Source organism: Bolinopsis microptera, chromosome 8 (assembly GCF_026151205.1).
Source record: "Bolinopsis microptera isolate Bmic1 chromosome 8, MBARI_Bmic_1.0, whole genome shotgun sequence".
Lineage (NCBI taxonomy): Eukaryota > Metazoa > Ctenophora > Tentaculata > Lobata > Bolinopsidae > Bolinopsis > Bolinopsis microptera.
In genome coordinates, this window is record NC_087079.1 from 17,525,379 (window position 1) to 17,539,111 (window position 13,733).

Genomic DNA, 13,733 nt, shown 5'->3' on the forward strand with positions numbered 1-13,733 from the left:
TCCTGATTCGACACGTACCAAAGTTCGACAGAGGTGATTTATGTCGAACTTTAGTGCTGCCCGTCAGGTCTCTTCAGCCTTATGTGGACATGCTGAATTAGCAAATGAAGCGCTTGTGTGGTATGAATGAATAGCTATTAGTAGCAACTAGTAGCGATTCATTATTCAATCAGTAATAGCGTAGGATTCGGGTGTGTTAAACATGAAATTAATTCGAATAGCTGTTGACCAATAAAATAGGCTTCTGAGGGTGTTGTAAACCAGGAGCACCTACTTTTGAATAGCACAACCAGGCCATAAACCAAGCTTGTGGGTATCTAGGTTTATATTAATAGCACAACCAGGCCATAAACCAAGCTTGTGGGTATCTAGGTTTATATTGATAGCACAACCAGGCCATAAACCAAGCTTGTGGGTATCTAGGTTTATATTAATAGCACAACCAGGCCATAAACCAAGCTTGTGGGTATCTAGGTTTATGTTAATAGCACAACCAGGCCATAAACCAAGCTTGTGGGTATCTAGGTTTATATTAATAGCACAACCAGGCCATAAACCAAGCTTGTGGGTATCTAGGTTTATATTAATAGCACAACCAGGCCATAAACCAAGCTTGTGGGTTTATGTTGATATTAGAATGAACGAGTGGCTTTAGGGCTCTGAAAGTTTGTCACTCTAATGTAAATTGTGGGAAATGGTTAACTTTAGTTAAGGTCTTATGACGTAGAGACATAAGACCTTAACTAAAGTTAACCATTTCCCACAATTTACATTAGAGTGATACCCACAAGCTTGATAATGTTTCCCAGTGGTGTTGGAACTTGAACATTTTTTGTTTGTTATTCAGCCTTAGGTGCAACATATTGATATATAAGCGTTGCCGATTAATTATTTTAATATTTTGTGGATTTATGAACCAGTCTACAAGTAGTTTCTTGAAGTATAATTCCTAATTCCTAATGCAAATTGGACAAACAATTGCTGAGTCATAGGAGTTAAAGCGGTGTGCCCATATCCAGTATACACCGACTGAAAATATAATAATTAATGTAAATCTCGAGCTACACTTGCGGGAAGATAGTTTTTTCTATAGAAATTAGAAGTGCATGGCTGTATAGTGTATACAGTGTATACAGTGTATACAGTGTATACAGTGTATACAGTGTATACAGTGTATACTGTGTATACACTGTATACACTGTATACACTGTATACAGTGTATACAGTGTATACAGTGTATACAGTGTATACAGTGTATACTGTGTACACTATACACTACATAGTGTACACTACATAGTATTTGTGATAAAAACAAAAACAAAACCATAATAATGGCCCCATATCCGTGTGATATGCCGCATAAAAAGAAAAGTTCAGTAATGTGCCATTCAAATGATGTGGGGGACACCACCATTAGGGGTGCCAGAGAGCATGTGCTAACTGGGGGACACCACCATTAGGGGTGCCAGAGAGCATGTGCTAACTGGGGGACACCACCATTAGGGGTGCCAGAGAGCATGTGCTAACTGGGGGACACCACCATTAGGGGTGCCAGAGAGCATGTGCTAACTGGGGGACACCACCATTAGAGGTGCCAGAGAGCATGTGCTAACTGGGGGACACCACCATTAGGGGTGCCAGAGAGCATGTGCTAACTGGGGGACACCACCATTAGGGGTGCCAGAGAGCATGTGCTAACTGGGGGACACCACCATTAGGGGTGCCAGAGAGCATGTGCTAACTGGGGGACACCACCATTAGGGGTGCCAGAGAGCATGTGCTAACTGGGGGACACCACCATTAGGGGTGCCAGAGAGCATGTGCTAACTGGGGGACACCACCATTAGGGGTGCCAGAGAGCATGTGCTAACTGGGGGACACCACCATTAGGGGTGCCAGAGAGCATGTGCTAACTGGGGGGACACCACCATTAGGGGTGCCAGAGAGCATGTGCTAACTGGGGGACACCACCATTAGGGGTGCTAGAGAGCATGTGCTAACTGGGGGACACCACCATTAGGGGTGCCAGAGAGCATGTGCTAACTGGGGGACACCACCATTAGGGGTGCCAGAGAGCATGTGCTAACTGGGGGACACCACCATTAGAGGTGCCAGAGAGCATGTGCTAACTGGGGGACACCACCATTAGGGGTGCCAGAGAGCATGTGCTAACTGGGGGACACCACCATTAGGGGTGCCAGAGAGCATGTGCTAACTGGGGGACACCACCATTAGGGGTGCCAGAGAGCATGTGCTAACTGGGGGACACCACCATTAGGGGTGCCAGAGAGCATGTGCTAACTGGGGGACACCACCATTAGAGGTGCCAGAGAGCATGTGCTAACTGGGGGACACCACCATTAGGGGTGCCAGAGAGCATGTGCTAACTGGGGGACACCACCATTAGGGGTGCCAGAGAGCATGTGCTAACTGGGGGACACCACCATTAGGGGTGCCAGAGAGCATGTGCTAACTGGGGGACACCACCATTAGGGGTGCCAGAGAGCATGTGCTAACTGGGGGACACCACCATTAGAGGTGCCAGAGAGCATGTGCTAACTGGGGGACACCACCATTAGAGGTGCCAGAGAGCATGTGCTAACTGGGGGACACCACCATTAGGGGTGCCAGAGAGCATGTGCTAACTGGGGGACACCACCATTAGAGGTGCCAGAGAGCATGTGCTAACTGGGGGACACCACCATTAGGGGTGCCAGAGAGCATGTGCTAACTGGGGGACACCACCATTAGGGGTGCCAGAGAGCATGTGCTAACTGGGGGACACCACCATTAGGGGTGCCAGAGAGCATGTGCTAACTGGGGGACACCACCATTAGGGGTGCCAGAGAGCATGTGCTAACTGGGGGACACCACCATTAGGGGTGCCAGAGAGCATGTGCTAACTGGGGGACACCACCATTAGAGGTGCCAGAGAGCATGTGCTAACTGGGGGACACCACCATTAGAGGTGCCAGAGAGCATGTGCTAACTGGGGGACACCACCATTAGGGGTGCCAGAGAGCATGTGCTAACTGGGGGACACCACCATTAGAGGTGCCAGAGAGCATGTGCTAACTGGGGGACACCACCATTAGGGGTGCCAGAGAGCATGTGCTAACTGGGGGACACCACCATTAGAGGTGCCAGAGAGCATGTGCTAACTGGGGGACACCACCATTAGGGGTGCCAGAGAGCATGTGCTAACTGGGGGACACCACCATTAGGGGTGCCAGAGAGCATGTGCTAACTGGGGGACACCACCATTAGGGGTGCCAGAGAGCATGTGCTAACTGGGGGACACCACCATTAGGGGTGCCAGAGAGCATGTGCTAACTGGGGGACACCACCATTAGGGGTGCCAGAGAGCATGTGCTAACTGGGGGACACCACCATTAGGGGTGCCAGAGAGCATGTGCTAACTGGGGGACACCACCATTAGGGGTGCCAGAGAGCATGTGCTAAGTGATCATTAAAGGGAGCACTGAGGTCAGTATTGTGTACAAACAAAACGTGCTAATATAAGTAATTTATGCATATCAATATACTCCAACACAATCAGATGCCGCCTCGAAATATCTGTGTTTGTATGTATCTAGAAGTCTAACCTTTGTAGTAATAGAATATAAATTAGCCTATATGATATATCGCAGGCTAACTAATACTTTAAATTTCATCAGTTTTGGTAACATCGTTTTTTATTCGGCTCCTTGGTTTAGATCCATGATCAAGTCTCTGTACGGGGTACCTACCTATTGAGGGGTACCTACCTATTGAGGGGTACCTACCTATTGAGGGGTACCTACCTATTGAGGGGTACCTACCTATTGAGGGGTACCTACCTATTGAGGGGTACCTACCTATTGAGGGGTACCTACCTATTGAGGGGTATCTACCTATTGAGGGGTACCTACCTATTGAGGGGTACCTACCTATTGAGGGGTACCTACCTATTGCGGGGTACCTACCTATTGAGGGGTACCTACCTATTGAGGGGTAGCGAAAACAGCTTTGTAGTTATCCAGTAACTACTTGCGTCGGTGTTCCCAGTTTTGAGGAGACTGTGAGCTTTTTAATATTGTTAATGACCGAAATTAAACTTGATTGAGTCGCCGACTAATATGTTGAACGCGCCTCACGCCTGAAAGCTTTTCTAAAATTTGATGCAGGTCTTCTGCTGCGACTCAAACATTTGTGATGCATTTCTCGATACCGTTATTATTAGATCAGTAAATTAGGCTGAACTTCCTTCTGAAGAATCCAGGGATCCTCCGGTTAAGAGTACCGATAAAAATTGATCAAATCGTACTAAATATTGAAATATACAGTTAAAGATGAGCGAAGCAGTGATGTAATACTCTCAGACGCGTGTTTATATTAACAGACGTGTGAACTAGGTTAGCAGGATCAGGTGTGCTCATAGGCAGTAAATTCACAATTATGACTTATTCATTCTTTAAATCATCATCATGATAACGACCAATTATATTTTCGATTTTTTTAAAATCATCAAATATTCGGTATTTGGCAGTATTCGGTATTATTTTACCGAATATATACGGTAATCAAATATCCCATGATTCGGTCGACCAAATATATTCTAAAATTTGCTTCACCGAATTTATTCGGTTCGACTGATTATTAAGTAATTCGGTCGGCCGAATATAATAATATATATATATCTATTTGTGTTGAACAGGGCCAACACAAATAGAAGAATAAACAGGAAGAGCAAGCATGCTCAGCTACACGGACAAGTCCCATCTATTGAGACAATAGATCCTAACAAACTGAGCCACGCAGTCATCAACCTATCAACCAAGATCCAAGAGGTAACACCACACCAACTCTTCCTCTTCTATCTAGGGAAATCTTTTGCACCAACACCTGCATTACCAGATTATTCCAAGTTCAGACTGAACATTCTTCAGTTCGCCTACAAGCTTAGATGGGCATGGTTTTGGCACACACAACCCCAGCCAAAAGCAACACCTCCGACCATTGCAGCGATAAAAAGTATGGAAAGAACCCTCATTAAGTCGGATGAAACTAAGCCTTTAAAAGTATGCAATAACCACTGTTTAGAGCTTTACATAGAGAGAGTAACAAAAGACCTGTTACAAACAAACAGCTCTACCAGATCTAAGCTTCCTGACAATATCCCAGTAGAATCCAGAAAAGCCTTATCAGATATGGCAAAGTGGAAAGATGTTGTCATCAGACCAGCTGACAAAGGTTCACAATACTTCTTTTTAGACCGAGAAGACTACATCAAGAGGGTTAAAGAACACCTAGATGCAGAAACCTTTGACACTGTTCAGAAAGAAGAAGCCGAGCATGCTACAAAGCTAGCAATTTCAGATTGGATAGCAAAGTATCAAGAAGAACCTGGTTTAACGGAAAAGGTCTACCATGCCAATGGGTTACACCTGATGACTTTTGTAAGCCCGGGAACAACTATGTCAACCCCAAAGCACACAAGCCAGAGAAGAATTACCCTGGTCGTATGATTAGCACAGGATGCGCATCAGCAATCAAGAATCTCTCTGCACTTACAGCGTATGAGCTTACTAAGGTTGATCTAAAATATGCCATCCAGGACAATAATCATATACTAAGAAAACTCGATGACTTGAATAACTCTAAATCCCTTGAGGGCAAGACAGTTATTCACGCATCCTTTGACATAGAGGCTATGTTCCCGAGTATCCAAAAGGAGGTAGGATTGGAACAATGTAGGCTCCATTTGGACAAGAGAGAGGACCCAATACTCTCTACAGATTGTATAATAGATGCCTTAGAGACAACTCTAGACAACAACATAACAGAGTTTGAAGGTGTCATATACAAGCAGAAAAAAGGAACTGCAATGGGACCAAAGAACGCTTGTGCTTATGCAGATACAGCCATCGACAAGATAGACAGAGATGTCATGGAAGGGACTTGGAGCCACCCTCCTCTCCTATGGGCCAGATACCGCGATGATGTGTATGTCCCTTGGACCCATGGACAGGAAATGCTCGAGGAATTCCACTTATGGCTCAATTCTAGAATGCCAGGCATAAAATTCACGTTGAAAGCTTCATTAGAGGGCACTGAATTCTTAGACACTTTTATATACATGAAAGCAGGCCAACTACATACCAAACCTTACAGTAAGCCATGTGATGACCATGCCTTCCTAGTTCCCACCTCTTGCCATCCTACACATACCATAAAAAACATACCTTATAGCACTGCACTTAGAATCTTTAAACTTACTTCTGAGCATGATGAGTACATACAAGCACGAGCACAATACACAAGCTATCTTGTGGCAAGAGGTTATAGCAATAGCTTAATTAACCAGGCCTTTAATAAAGTGGAAACCAAGAGCAGGCTCTCCTACTATCAACAACAGAGACATAAGGAGGATGACAGTAGCAAAGGGAGACTCATTCCCCTTGTAACAGATTTCAACCCAGGTCTCCCCAACATAGGACGGATACTTAACTCCCACAAGCACATCCTCCGTCTAGATCTCGAGCTTTGCAAGGTGATTGACCCTGATGGTATTTTCACCTCTTTTAGAGGGACAAAAACACTTCATGAGATTCTTATTCATAGCAAACTCCCTCCTGTTGAAGAGCCAGCTGTAGAAGATCCAGGCCACGCCTCTCCAGACACAGCTGAGGATTCTGATTCTGGAGGTTGCTTCCCTTGTGCTAAGAAATGTGATCTCTGCAAAAACTTCCTGAAACCATCAACCACAATCGGCAGTTTCCACACCAACCAAGTATTCAGTATCAAAGGACGATTGGACTGTGATACCAAAAATGTTGTGTACATAGTTAATGATGATATTTGTAAGTTAAGTTATATAGGATGTACTTCAGACTCTTTAAAGGTTAGATTTAGGAACCATAAATCCCACATTAAAACTCAAAGAAGGACTTGTGAACTTTCCTGCCATTTTATAGATAATGAGATTTTGCACAATCTTGACCGTACAACCACTAAGTTGTTTACCAGTACTTTAAGTAAGGACATTAATGTTTCTATTATAGAGCAAGTTGACGTTGGGAATTTTGAGCAATGTGCCCAGGATAGACTAAGTATTTGTAAACAAAGGGAGAACTTTTGGCAAAACCAGCTTAAAACTTTAAAGCACTTTGGAGGGATGAACGTTAGAGAAGAAAGATGATTTTCTTCTTGCATATTTTATTTTCTCACCTCTACCACTCATTTGGGATTTCAACCCACCATAACTTGAATTGCTGAGTTACATAAATTTCTAAATTTTAAATTTCTTCTATTTGATTGATTGATGGATTGATATTTTGAATAAATTTACTAACATGTCTTTATATCAGGATGACTGTAAAGGTACATTTTACCGACATTTGAAGTCAAGGCGTTGTTTTACTGATAGTTGTGGCTAACTAATAATATATATATATATAATCGCAGGTTAAGCAGTACTTCAAATGTCATCAGTTTTGATAAAATCGTATTTTATTCGGCTCCTGGGTTAACAGATCCTCCTGGGTTAACAGACACGATTCTCAAGTTTCTATACGGGGTAGCGATATACTTTCCTTATAAGTATAACTATATGGCTGTTCAGAGTTCAACAACCTAACTAAGGCGAACAGGGAATATTCATGGTATTTAATATATATGGTCGTTCTAAATAGATATAGCAGCTTGGAGGGGGTTATTTGAAACATATAAGTAATACGAAAAGTTTGTCTTCAGCAGCTTTAGTGCGTTAAACAGGGAAGCTTTAGATTGGTTATCAGGTGTTATACAGCAGCCTTTATTATATAACATCCTCAAACATTACTCTAAGTTTTAAACACCTTGACCCACGAAATACTGCAGAATAAAATGTTCAGTAACTTTATGTATGTTAGTCTGAAAACCTGTACTAATAATGAGCTGTTTTATGGTTTTCTTTTGTTTTCTTGTACATCTCATTCGTTTAATGTTTGTGGTATATCTATATTAATAATCTCACAAATCTTTGCGTCAGTGCGTGTGTAATTTACGAACAGCTTAATAAAGAAAACGGTAAGAGTTATGGGACTTAATTTTTCGCTTTTTCGGTATAATGCCGACTAAACTCTGACGAAGCCAAATGATTAAGGTTTTTAAAAATTGACCGACGATAAATGATTGGTGGTTTTGTACCCAAAGTGATACTAACATTTCCCACTTTCTGTCCTCCTCTCTCTCCCTCACAGCTTTACCTGTATTCGGAAATCACGCTAATTAAGTTTTACTGTAAACTATGTTTCCCACTTTCTGCCCCTCTCTCTCCCTTATATAATGTAATGAACCTACCGCAACATTTCATAATTAATGTTAATTATGTTTGAGTGTGTAATCCTCATCAGCAGTGGCAATGTTTCATGATTTTGTTCTACTTCTAGGTGTGTTCTTGATTGCTAGGTGATTTTGTGATGATCAGTGCGGGTTTCGACTGAACGGGTTCATATTATTGTACCTTTTTAGCTGCGACAGTGGAATCCAGCCTCCTTACACTCTTACCCTATATAAAATTACAATGATATTTACTATATCAGTTATTTAGAATATATATTTGCAAGTATCCACACTATATTTACATTACACGTTCAACGTGATATCATTATCAGTGCAGTGTGTACAACAGTGTGTACAACACCAACTACACCGATCAATTGCCAATCTACGAAACATTTTAATTATTATTATCACTTCGCATTATCACACGCAGTTGTGTGTAATCAGTGTAGCTTGTGTTGCAAATATCGAGCTCTCTTATCTTTTGTAAATTTGCAATAAGTTCAGTTTGCTGCTACCGCGTAGCTTACCTTTGCGTGTGTACTTGTACATTACTATACAAGTACACTATGGCGGATGACCCTACTCTGACCCGATCCCAGGAGTTGATTAAGGAGTTCAACTATGATCAACAGGAAGATGTGGAAGGCTGTGTTGCACGCTGGTCCAGTCAGTTAGGAAAAGACCTGCATATGGACTACAGTGAAATTGACTACGACAGTCGTGAAAAGATCAAGACTAAGGATAAACAGACTCTGTCTGGCTGGATTGTGAAGGCAGTGGACCTTGTTCGTCGGCAGAATAGTCAGATGTATCTCTTGAAGGAGATCATCGAGTGCTTCAAGACGGAAGCACTAGCAGACAAAGAAAAGGTGATCAGACTGCAGGGCCAGCTGCTGATGCAGAAGGACGAACAACTACAGTTGCTTAAGACGTCTGTTGAGGAGACAGTGCAAACAACGGTGGAGTCAGGGATTCAGAACTATAGTGCAGCTGTTCAACGGAACAGTGCAAGTGGTACGGTCTGCAACAGTAAAATCCTGAAGAAGGTGATGAAGAGTGTGGCTGCAGAGGAGGACAGGAGCAAGAACCTGATCGTGTTTGGGCTGAAAGAAGAGGAGGAAGAACAGCTTCCAGCGCTAGTTACCGCAGTTTTGGAGGAGATCGGGGAGAAACCTCGCTTCGAAGCGACTAGAGTCGGTTGGAAGAGGCCAGGTAGTACGGCTATCCGACCAGTCAAGATCACCGTCCCAAGCTCAACAGCGGTTCATCAGATTCTGATGAAAACAGGGAGACTGAGGGAGACGCACAAAGATGTATGGATATGTCCAGACAGATCCAGCGAAGAACGAGCAACAAGGAAGCATCTGGTCACTGACCTGAAGAAGAAAAGGGCTGAACAGACTCATCTCGACCACTACATCCGGTACGGGAAGGTATGTAGCCGTGATAAGAAGTCATCATGAGTTATTCATGTCTCTCGGACACTGATCAGTATATGAAGGAGTGATGAGTATTTTAAGAATTTTCAGACGTTATCTGTATTTGAGAGACAACTATATAATTTGAATATTTTATTATTTGATTGTTTCACACTTTTCATATTTCATAATTTTATTACTAGGTGGAGGTGATGTTATTGAGACTTTGGGCGGCCATAAAACTCCTGTTTTGAAAGTTGTCCTCTGTACTTGTTTCACTGACCCACGCTTTATAGCATTTATACATTTCGGCCCATTTTATATGTTTGTTCGATTTGCTGTACATTTGTATATTTGCTATTTTGTAAAAGTTTCAAATCAAATCAAATCAGATGGTAGGCCCTATAATTATACGTATTACGTGATGTGCGCTCAGAATTAAATTTACTCTAATGCGGTTGGTTTCGACTGAGCGAGTTTGTACTTTTGCACAATTTTAAATTTTGCACTGTTTATACTTTTGCAAGTCAACTGAGATAGTGAAGACGAAGTCCCGGCCGTAGCCACGTATTACACTAGTATTATATAAAATATAAAAGTCAACAATATCATATTCATCTACTTACACTTTTTGGAACCGATTCTTGAAAGAGGATGGTTTTATGGAGTTGTCTAATGCAGTAATTCAGGATGTCTCTTTCTCTTCAAGTGTTTAGAAAAGATCATTCTGTACCAATTATAACGGTTTACTGGTTTAATGATATTAACAATTTTGGCGATCCAGGGAGCATCTAATTATAATCTACGATCACGGTTCCAGAATTGCGTACAAACTGACTTAACTGGGTGAATTTTGTTTCGCAGCTCATATTAATGGGTCGAGTTATCTCCTTTTTGATTACTTTATTAATTGAAAATTTCATTTTAAATTGGTCGTTATGACGATTTAAAGAATGAATAAGTCATAATTTAGAATTTACTGCTTATGAGCACACCTCCTGCTAACCTAGTTCGTGCGTATGTTAATATAAATTCACGTTTGAGAGAATTACATCACTGCTTCAAGTTGAGACGTTCGCTCAACTACCCAGGATTAACTGTCAGCTTTTGATTAAATATATTCCAATACTTGGCAAGATTTGATTAATTTAGTTGATTAAAATTTGACCAGTAAACCGTTCAGGCACCAGCCTCACCTGAGACAAACTATTGAAAACATGCAAGAGTCGACGACAAGTCTAGTATTTTAATAAATCGTTTTAAAGATGGTGCCGTTACCATTTAGTCTATAAATCACCTCCCACTATAATTGAAAGTTTCTCTATATATTTTATAGGTGCGGTTAAATCCCATTTTAACCAATAGTTGAGCTGAACATGCGAGTAAGCAGTTAAATTGTGAAAGCTGCCCAGGAGAAAGACAAGTTTTATCGAACCGTTATTTCGATGGTGTAACCGCTAAAGTGTGTGTATATATATATATATATATGAAACTGATTTAATCACCATTTCTAAAAGCTTCTCATCAGATGATGCGCATGCTGTTGTTTTCAAATGCACGTGCAGTTTTACACAGTCTTTGAGTCTTCGTTTTTAAGGATAACGTAGTGTGAAGAACAAAGACCGGTAAATCTTTATTTATCATCAATCACATGAACTAGTGATTCAATCAATAATCATCAATTATCTAATAGGCAATAATGACGAAAAGTAACAACAGTTTCCACTATGCAACAGAAGCACTTACACAGAGTTACTCAGACTACACATTTGGAACCATTGCTTTGTTTGGCTTCGCAGTGGGTGAGTACACATTTGGAACCATTGCTTTGTTCGGCTTCGCAGTGGGTGAGTACACATTTGGAACCATTGCTTTGTTTGGCTTCGCAGTGGGTGAGTCTATACTGATACATCAAAGTTTGGGATTTCTTATCAATTTATACCTTCATAGATTGCGTTCAACATCGAACTATTGATATAGACCAATGTCTTTGCCACACCACCCTTGTGGAAGACTTCAAGCAGCATGCTGCTTTGAATCAATCAATTTTACGCAAATTGCATTATTTTAAATGTGAATTACATTCAAAACAGTTTATGAGATTTCTTTTATTATTAAATAGCTAAATAGATAAAGTTAAATTTTATTCAGCACTATAATTACATCGGTAAATATTTGATTAATTCTATTCTCACGACTACGAGTCACGCTTTCACGCCGCCGATCACATTAGGCCTTTACTTGCCAGATTATTGTTGTTTCTAAAGCTCGTTTGTTTTAGGGATGCCAGGAAGTATGATGACGTTTGGGTACTTCCTCAGCAAGGAGAAGAACATTAGCTCCATTCAGTATATGATGATTAGCGTGGTCGACAGCATCATTACTTTCCTCTTCCTCTTCAATGGTTAGTTGTTTAATAAAGAAAATTCCTTTCATTTTTTCAAGAAAATTTCTGATTTTTTCTGATTAGACTCAGAGATAAAAATGAACATAAATCACGTACAAACAATAAAATAAATCAAATTAATTGTTATATAGTAGTGTTGAAAGTATTAAAAAAGTATTTTAATTGAAAGTATTAACAAATTATTTTAATGCTTTCAAGTTCACTATTTACTGTTTAACAAATAATTTGAGAATATGAGTATGACGTAAAAATGTCGATGTACGTGATGTACCTTCATTAGAAAATTGTCATCATTGAGTGTATTCAGAAAAAATAAGACATTTTTTGACAGAATCATCAACTGAGACTCAATAGTCAATATCATTCAACGACTTAATCAGATTATTCCTCAAATTTGTATCAATGATCATAAGATTAGTACCTTAGTGGTGGGTTTTGGAAAATTCCGCCATATTTTTCCCGGTCATTAATTTTCCCAGTCATAAATTAACCCGCTATAATGTTCCCGAGTAAGGTAAACTAATAGTAATACATTTTGATGCTTGGTGGGTTTTGGAACATTCCGCCATATTTTTCCCGGTCATTAATTTTCCCAGTCATAAATTAACCCGCTATAATATTCCCGAGTAAGGTAAGTAACCAATCCGTAAACTCACATTCCTTACAGGGTTATCAGAGTTCCACAACAGTGCCCTGATGTTCCAGTACGAATGGTTCTGTGTGTCCTGGGCGTTTGCCTGGCAAGCGTGTACCCGTTTCTCCATTTTCCTGGTGGCAGTTCTGAGCATCAGCAGAACTGTTTCTTTAGTGTACCCCTTCTACAAGATAAAGAGGAAAAGTATTCTCATCCCAATAGGGATCTACCTGATGGTAGTGCTGGGACAACAGATGCTGCCCATCATTGCTGGCAAGTCCTTCTGGTACGCGCGCAGGCTCTCCATGTGTACCTGGCTCCTCACAGATGTAGTTAACCTCAACTCAACGGAGTTCAAAGTGCTTCACTTCTCATTCGTCACCTTGGAGTATGTCATCCCTGCATTTCCTATACTGATCAGCTGCGTCATCACTATCTGTCTCCTGAACCAGAGAAGAAAGTTCAGCACCGGCCACAGGGTCCCAACTGAAGAGTGAAGCCACAAAAACAATAATTTATCTATCACTAGCTTACATTTTTTTCAATGCACCCCTGATTATAGTCTGCATTCTAGAATCAATCACAGTTCTATCAGATTTCAGATTCCAGATCCAGCAATTTGGCCTGCCAGTTCCGGTGGTCAACTTCATCTACACTCTTATAGGAAACCATGCTGTGGCTCTCAACTCCACCACCAACGTGGTTATATACTTCTGCAGGAAGGAGGGTCTCAGGAAGTTCTGTTGGAAAGTCCTCACTTGTTCCTGGGAAGAACTGCATACGGATGGAGCTAACATTGCTTCCAGCAGGAAAATAGGACTGTACAAATCACAACTCAGCAGTAGAAACAACACTATCAGCACCATCTTCTCCCCTAAAGGCAATAGTCCACTTTCCACTGGCAAAGAAAACAGTGTGGATGCTTTGAGAAGGCAAGAGTCCATACTTGTTTGACAGAATTCGATAA

At 41.3% G+C, this 13,733-nt stretch overlaps 2 protein-coding genes across 4 annotated transcripts in view; one reads left to right on the forward strand and one right to left on the reverse strand.

Annotated features, from left to right (window-relative positions):
• Positions 1–13,733, reverse strand: part of LOC134819698 (poly [ADP-ribose] polymerase tankyrase-2-like) — a 72,593-nt gene that overhangs the window by 33,682 nt on the left and 25,178 nt on the right. The window lies entirely within an intron of this gene.
• Positions 12,347–13,733, forward strand: part of LOC134819697 (fimbrin-like) — a 65,094-nt gene continuing 63,707 nt past the window's right edge. The window contains exon 1 of the mRNA XM_063829780.1: positions 12,347–12,360. The gene's annotated coding sequence lies outside the window, so the exon portion shown is untranslated. The remainder of the gene's footprint in view (positions 12,361–13,733) is intronic.